Consider the following 9,342-nt stretch of genomic DNA (forward strand, 5'->3'; position numbering starts at 1 on the left):
GAAATAGGCTTACAGCCTATCATACCATACTTGGACAACATGTCCAAGCCATACTGTCTTTGCAGTATTCCAATACCATGTGGTGACCTAATCACCTCAATGCCCAAGAAATATCTGAGCTCCCCCAGATCCTTCATCTCGAACTTCTGTCTAAGCAAAATCTTTACATCAAAGATCTCTGCATCATGGTCCCCCGTAATGATCAAGTCATCTACATAGATGACAACAAGCACAACTCCTCTAATACCATGTCTCACACACAGCGAGAAATCTGCATTGGCTACATGACAACCAATAGTGACAAGATATTCAGAAATCTTGTCAAACCATGCTCTTGGTGCTTGCTTTAAGCCATACAAGGCTTTCTTCAACCTGCAAACATGCTCGGGGTGACCCACATCCTCATAACCAGGTGGCTGCAACATATACACCTCTTCTTGCAAATCCCCATGCAAGAATGCATTCTTTACATCCATCTGATGTAAAGACCATTGCTTTGACGCAGCCACTGCTATCACAACTCTCACCGTTGCTATCTTGGCAACTGGGCTGAAAGTTTCCTCATAATCAATCCCATATGTCTGCGCATATCCTTTGGCTACCAATCTAGCCTTGTACCTGTTTATGCTTCCATCACTGTTATGTTTTACTTTGTACACCCACTTGCATCCAATGGCTTTCTTGTCTTCAGGCAATTGCACTAAATCCCAAGTCTCATTTCCATATAGTGCATCCATCTCCTCATCCATAGCTTTCTCCCAACACACATTTCCAACAGCCTCATCAATGCATGTAGGCTCTACAACCTGCACAACCTTTGCCATATATGCATAGTGATGTGCCACATAACCATCATATGTAAATCTCTGCACAGGGTTTTTCACTCTCCCTGATCTTCGCAGCTTTTCATTCATGGCTTCCATAGCCTTCTTTACACCAGGTGTTCTCATAGCTGGGATCCCAAGCTCCTCATCAAGGCTCATATCTGAGCCACTAGACTCTCCATCAACATGAGAATGCCCTGCAAAAATGTCAGGCATACCAAGGAGCTCAACCACTTTCTCTTTTCCTTTACATGATGTAGTAATCACATTTGCAGGGCTAGTATTATGACGTAGCCTACCACTCCATGGTCTATCAACAGACCCACTAGATGAGGACTCTCCTGGTCCACTCAAAGACTGTGATTGCTGACCTACATTCTGTGCAACCACACTTCCACTCACATCAGCCCCGACAGCTTCTTTTCCAGCAGCATACCAGCTGCTCATCTCATCAAAGACAACATCCCTGCTTACCCTCAACTCACGTGTAGCAGGGTTATAACACCTGTATCCCTTTTGCTCAAGGGAATATCCAATAAACACACATTTTTCAGCCTTCGGATCCAGCTTAGTTCTCAGCTCATCTGGCACATGCACATATGCAATGCATCCAAAGACTTTCAGATGAGACAAATCTGGTTTTCTGCCAGTAAACCTCTCCTCTGGAGTTACATCATGTATGGCTGCAGTTGGAGTCCTGTTCATGATGTATACTGCTGTAGAAACAGCCTTTGCCCAATAGCAATGCGGCATATTCTTCTCTTCCATCAATGCTCGCGCAATCTCAGCAATGTGCCTGTTTTTTCGCTCAGCAACTCCATTTTGTTGCGGCGTGTGTCTGCATGTAAACTGTCTCCGAATACCATTCTTCTTCAAAAATTCAGAGAACTCGTTGGAGAAGTATTCTCCCCATCCATCTGACCTTAGGCACTTTACATATTTCCCTGTTTGCTTTTCAACCAAAACTCTGAAATTCTGAAAGTGAGTGAACACCTCACTCTTCTCCTTCATGAAATATACCCACACTTTCCTTGTGTGGTCATCAATGAAAGTCACATAATACCTGTAGCCTCCCATAGATATGGTCTTCGTAGGACCCCATACATCTGAATGCACAACATCTAGTGCATTTCTGCTCACATATCTGTTATGTGGAAACACATGCTTTGTTTGCTTCCCAAATTGGCATGCTTCACATATTTTCTGCATACCTTCCACTTTAAATTTTGGCAGCCCTGTCACGATTCCTTTTGTTTGCATAGACTTCAATCTCTGCACATTTACCTGACCAATCCTTTTATGCCATATGTCTGTGTCTGCAACAATTCCTGAATCATTTGCAAACATCGCAGCACTCATTTCAGGCATGTCTACATTCAACGTAAACATTCTGCCCACTCTGTTGCCTTTTGCAACCAACCTGTACTTGTCTTTGAAATCTTCAACATAACACCCATCAGGGTTAAACCGAACCTACAAACCCTGCTCAATCATCTGGCCAACTGAAACCAGATTCTTTGTTATGTTCGGTACATGAAGTACATTTGCAGGGTACTTCACTTTGCCATCCTGCATAGACAATGGCACATCTCCAACGTGGGCAATTGGATGAGCAGTGTCATCCCCTATTTCCACAAAACCTGGTCTTTCCGGGTTTTTCATCTCCTTGAACCACTCCCCATGACTCGTCATGTGGTTCGAAGCGCCTGAATCCACATATCATACATTATCTTTTTGTGCTGCATCAACATTTTCAGACATGGCATTCACGACATGCTGCATAACAAACAACCTTTCATTATCCTCATTATTTCTGCTTGAGGATGCATAGTTGTTTTGCTGCACTTTCCCATTTTGCATGTCAGCCTGCTTCTTATAACATTCTGCCTGCACATGTCCAGGCTTACCACAATAATAGCATTCACGTGCATCATTATATTGCCTTTGCCAATTTCCACGTCCTCTTTGACTCTCCCTGCCTCTGAATTTGCCTCTTCCACCTGCGTGTTGTTGTTGTTGATTCTGGGACTGTTGTTGTTGTTGCTGCCTGCTGGCCATAATTCTGATTACCTGTTCGGCCACCTCCTTGACCGCGTCCACGGCCTCCTCTACCTCATCCTCGGCCACCTCCTCTACCTCGTCCTCTTCCTGAACTCGTGTAGAAGGCCTGTTGCTCTGAACTGTTTTTGCTTTATGAAGATTGTTGGTCTTCACCCAAGCTCTTCTCTTCGATAATCAGCATAGACACCAAATCTGTAAAGTTGGGAATGTTTTCCCGAGTCTAAATAGACGTCTTGAATGCCTTGTATTGTGGCCCGAGACCACGTAGACAGACTTCCACCTTGTCATCATCATCTACTGACACACCAATAGATGCAAGGGATTCCACAATACGCTTTATCTTCAGCGCATAGTCATTTACAGACATGCTCTTTTTCTCCACAGTATGAAGTTCATTCTTCAACTGTATCTTACGTGCCTTGGTATTTGTTTCATAAAGCTTTACCAATGTGTCCCACGCCTCCTTGGGGGACTTGCCATCCTGAATGTGCCCAATCATGGTGTCTTGTATACTAATGGAGAGCCAATACATGACTTTCTTGGCTCCTTGGTTCCAGTCTTTAAACTCTTTCACATCTGCAGCAGTAGGGTTTATGTCCGGTATCTCCGGTGCCTCTTCATGTTCACCTTCTATGTAGTCCCAATAGCCTTTTCCCATCAGGAAATTAGTCAACCTGAACCTCCAAGCATGGAAGTTATTCTTATCAAGCTTCTCAGACACAATCTAAGTTATCCCATCATTTGACATCTTGCCAAACACACAGTTTTACCAGAAACTGCACTCTGGTTTTTTTGCACAACCTGCTGTATTTTCTGCACAGCGGTACTATAGTACTCTCAAATGTCACAACCAGTGACTTCAATATGCATACATACACCCAATGGCAAATGTGGACCTCTTTGCAGCACCCACAGTGTCTGCACAGTTAATCTGTCTTCTTGCAGTTCTTAAAACAGAGTTCTGCAGAGAATCGATGACTTACCCGCAGTGCTCGAAATCGCCTACTTTTTGAAAAACGGAGGTCCAGATGCGCCCGAAACGCATTTTCGGCCCAGAAAACTCTGTCGGATAGGACACTATAGTTGCCCTATAGCTTTACTCCCGTCAAGAAAGCTCCTCAATCAGAGATCGTTGCCGGTGTCTCCCGTAAAGCTCTCGACAAGGGTGTAGTCACCAACACAAATAGGGAAGAGTAGTTGAAGCTCTTACCCTCGTACCGCTTCCTGTGGTTCTCTTGCTTGCAGCTCTTAGCATGAACCAGGCTTTGATACCATGAAAAGATGCAGGGGGGAAGAGAGCTTGAGCTCTTGCAAGCACACACACACTCACAAAACCCTAATAGAGAACACACAAGGTGAGAGGCTGAAAATCTTCTTCTTCTCTACTCAACACTCACCACACCATATACAAGAATAAGAGTACTCATAATATGAAAGGTACTCAACCAATACATACACGGGTTCTCTATAGTGTGAACCCGACTAAATGAGCTGGCGCTATAACTATGCCAGTCTCTAGAATGGCTGTCACACAGCCTGTCATCCCACTGGCCGCATATCTCCCATGATCTCACCAACCATGCCAGTGGTGTAAGTGTGGGGCCTATCCCCCAGGTGGGTCATCAATGTCCACCGCCTCACTAGACGAGCTCGATATCTCAACACCTACCCCCCAGGTGGGTCATGAGTGTCCACCACCTCACTAGATGAGCTCGATATCTCAACACTCCCTCTCGAGCTCAACTCCATCTCATGTACACCAAGAGAAGCCCTGAATCTACGGAGCTTCTCTGTACCTAATGCTTTGGTGAAGATGTCAGCTACTACCGGATCCTGTGTGCTGACATAAACAAGGTCAACATCTCCCACCAAGACCTTCTCTCTGACGAAATGGTAGTGGACCTCTATATGCTTTGTGCAACCATGAAAAACTGGGTTCCTGGCCAATTGTATACTGCTAATGTTGTCACAGAAAATGACAACTTGTCTATCCACTGATAGACCCAAATATGCAAAGTAGCTTTCTCAACCAAGCTACCTCACATGCTGCCATAGCAGCACCTCTGTACTCGGCCTTTGTATTGGATAGAGCAACCGTAGGCTGCTTCTTGCTACTCCAAGTCAAAGCAGCACTCCCCAAAGAAAACATGAAACCACTAGTAAATCTTCTATCTGAGATACTACTAGCCCAATCAGCATCTGTGTACCCATGTACACATATCTCTGTCCCAGTTTCATAAAATAGTCCACAATGCAAAGTAGACCTCACATACCTCAGTATGCGTCTCAATGCATCCAAATGCGGCTTCTGCGGAACCTGCATAAACTGACTCACCAACCCAACAGCATAGCTCAAATCTGGCCGTGTGATCGTCATATAGATCAAGCTTCCTACGATGCACCTATACATAGTAGGATCCTCCAAAATCTCCCCTGAATCTGCACTCAACTTGCCATTCTGATCCAATGGCACCACTGAGATAGGCTTACAGCCTGTTATACCATACTTGGACAACATGTCCAAGCTACCATACTGTCTCTGTAGTAATCCAATACCATGTGGTGACCTAATCACCTCAATGCCCAAGAAATATATGAGTTCCCCCAGATCCTTCATCTCAAACTTCTATCTAAGCAAGAACTTTACATCAAAGATCTCTGCATCATGATCCCCCGTAATGATCAAGTCATCTACATAGATGACAACAAGCACAACCCCTCTATCACTGTGTCTCAAATACAGCGAGAAATCTGCATTGGCTACATGAAAGCCAATAGTGACAAGATATTCAGAAATCTTGTCAGACCATGCTCTTGGTGCTTGTTTTAAGCCAGACAAGGCTTTCTTCAACCTGCACACATGCACGGGGTGACTCACATCCTCATACCTAGGTGGCTCCAACATATACACCTCTTCCTACAAATCCCCATGCAAGAATGCATTCTTTACATCCATTTGATGTAAAGACCATTGCTTTGACACAGCCACTGCTATCACAACTCTCACTGTTGCCATCTTGGCAACTGGGCTGAAAGTTTCCTCATAATCAATGCCATATGTCTGCGCATATCCTTTGGCTACCAATCTAGCCTTGTACCTGCTTATGCTTCCATCACTATTATGTTTTACCTTGTACACCCACTTGTATCCAATGGCTTTCTTGCCTTCAGGCAATTGCACTAAATCCCAAGTCTCATTTCCATATAGTGCATCCATCTCCTTATCCATAGCTTTCTCCCAACACACATTTCCAACAACCTCATCAATGCATGTGGGCTCTACAACCTGCACAACCTTTTCCATATATGCATAGTGTTGTGCCACATAACCATCATAGGTAAACCTCTGCACAGGGTTCTTCACTCTCCCAGATCTTCGTAGCTTTGCATTCATGGCTTCCATAGCCTTCTTTACACCAGGTGTTCTCATAGCTGGGATCCCAAGCTCCTCATCAAGGCTCATCTCTGAGCCACTAGACTCTCCATCAACATGAGAATGCCCTACAGAAATGTCAGACATACTAAGGGGCTCAACCACTTTCTCTTTGCCTTTATGTGATGTACTAATCACATTTGCAGGACTGGTATTATGACGCAGCCTGCCACTCCATGGTCTATCAATTGAACCACTAGATGAGGACTCTCCTGGTCCACTCAAAGACTGTGATTGCTGACTTGCATTTTGTGCAACCACATTTCCACTCACATCAGCCCCAATAGCTTCATTTTCACTCACATCAGCCCCAACAGCTTCATTTTTAGTAGCATACCAGCTGCTCATCTCATCAAAAACAACATCCCTACTTACCCTCAACTCACATGTAGCAGGGTTATAACACCTGTATCCCTTTTGCTCAAGGAAGTATCCAATAAACACACATTTTTCAGCTTTTGGATCGAGCTTAGTTCTCAGCTCATCTGGCACATGCACATATGCAATGCTTACCCTCAACTCACATGTAGCAGGGTTATAACACTTGTATCCCTTTTGCTCAAGGGAGTATCCAATAAACACGCATTTTTCAGCTTTTGGATCGAGCTTAGTTCTCAGCTCATCTGGCACATGCACATATGCAATGCATCCAAAAACTTTTAGATGAGACAAATCAGGTTTTCTGCCACAGTAAACCTCTCCTCTGGAGTTACATCATGTATGGCTGCAGTTGGAGTCTTGTTCATGATGTAAACTGCTATAGAAACAGCTTCAGACCAATAGCTATGCGGCATATTCTTCTCTTCCATCAATGCTCGCGCAATGTCAGCAATGTGCCTGTTTTTCCACTCAGCAACCCCATTTTGCTGCGGAGTGTATCTGCATGTAAACTGTCTCCGAATACCATTTTTCTTCAAAAATTCAGAGAACTCATTGGAGAAGTACTCTCCCCCTCCATCTAACCTTAAGCACTTTACATATTTCCCTGTTTGCTTTTTAACCATAACTCTGAAATTTTGAAAGTGAGTGAACACCTCACCCTTCTCCTTCATGAAGTATACCCACACTTTCCTTGTGTGGTCATCAATAAATGTCACATAATACCTGCAGCCTCCCATAGACATGGTCTTCGTAGGACCCCATACATCTGAATGCACAACATCTAGTGCATTTCTGCTCACATTTCTGTTACGTGGAAATACATGCTTTGTTTGCTTTCCAAATTGGCATGCTTCACATATTCTCTGCATACCTTCAACTTTAAACTTTGGCAGCCCTGTCACAATTCCTTTAGTCTGCATAGACTTCATTCTCTGCACATTCACATGTCCAATTCTTTTATTCCAAATGTCTGTGTCCCTCCAACAATTCCTGACCATTTGCAAACATTGCAGCACTCACTTCAGGCATGTTTACATTCAATGTAAACATTCTGCCCACTCTGTTGCCTTTTGCAACCAACCTGCACTTGTCTTTAAAGTCTTCAACATAACAACCATCAGGATTAAACCGAACCTGCAAACCCTACTCAATCATCTGGCAAACTGAAACCAGATTCTTTTTTATGTTCGGAACATGAAGTACATCTGCAAGGTACTACACTTTGCCATCCTGCATAGACAATGGCACACTTCCAACATGGGCAATTAGATGAGCAGTGTCATCCCCTGTTTCCACAAAACCTGGTCTTTCAAGGTTTTTCATTTCCTTGAACCACTCTCCATAACTTGTCATGTGGTTCGAAGCACCTGAATCAACGTACCATACATCATCTTTATGTGCTGCTTCAACATTTTCAGACATGGCGTTAATGACATGCTGCATAACAAACAACCTTTCATTATCCTCATTGTTTCTGCTCGAGGATGCATAGTTGTTTTGCTGCAATTTCCCATTTTGCATGTCAGCCTGCTTCTTATAACAATCTGCCTGTACATGTCTAGGCTTATCACAATAAAAACATCCACGTGTATCATTATACTACCTTTGCCAATTTTCATGACCTCTTTGACTCCCCCTGTCTCTGAATTGCCCTCTTCCACCTGCGTGTTGTTGTTGTTGTTGTTGTGAATTATGGGACTGTTGTTGTTGCTACTGCTGGCCATAATTCAGATTACCTGTTCGGCCTCCTCTACCTCGTCCTCTTCCTGAACTTGTGTAGAAGGCTTGTTGCTCTGAACTGTTTTTGTTTTACCCAAGCTCTTCTCTTCTATAATCAACATAGCCACCAAATCTGTAAAATTAGGAATGTTTTCTCGAGTCTGAATAGACGTCTTGAACGCCTTGTATTGTGGCCCGAGACCACGTAGACAGACTTCCACCTTATCATCATCATCTACTGAAACACCAATAGATGCAAGGGGTTCCACAATACCCTTTATCTTCAATGCATAGTCATTCACAGACATACTCTTTTTCTCCACAGTATGAAGTTCATTCTTCAACTGTATCTTGCGTGCCTTGGTATTTGTTTCATAGAGTTTTACCAAGGTGTCCCACGCCTCTTTGGGGGACTTGGCATCCTTTATGTGCCCAATCATGGTCTCCTGTATACTGATAGAGAGCCAATACATAACTTTTCTGGCTCCTTGGTTCCAATCCTTGAACTCTTTCACATCTGCAGTAGTCGGATTGATCTCCGGTATCTCCGGTGCCTCTTTATGCTCACCTTCTATGTAGTCCCAATAACCCCTTTCCATCAGGAAATTCGTCAACCTGAACCTCCAAGCATGGAAGTTGTTCTTATCAAGCTTCTCAGCAATAATCTGGTTTATGCCATCATTTGACATCTTGCCAGACACACAAATTTACCAGAAATAGCACTCTGGTTTGTCCTGCACAAACTACTGTATTTTCTGCAGCGGTACTGTAGTACACTCAAATGTCACAACCAGTGACCTCAATGTGCATACATACACCCAATGGCAACTGTTGACCTCCTTGCAGAGCACACACTGTCTGCACAGCCAATCTATCTTCCTGGAGTTCTTAAAACAGAGTTCTGCAGAGAATCAATGACTTACC

This window comes from Cibotium barometz, chromosome 2 (assembly GCF_041138505.1).
Source record: "Cibotium barometz isolate CiBa-2024 chromosome 2, ASM4113850v1, whole genome shotgun sequence".
Classification (NCBI taxonomy): domain Eukaryota; kingdom Viridiplantae; phylum Streptophyta; class Polypodiopsida; order Cyatheales; family Cibotiaceae; genus Cibotium; species Cibotium barometz.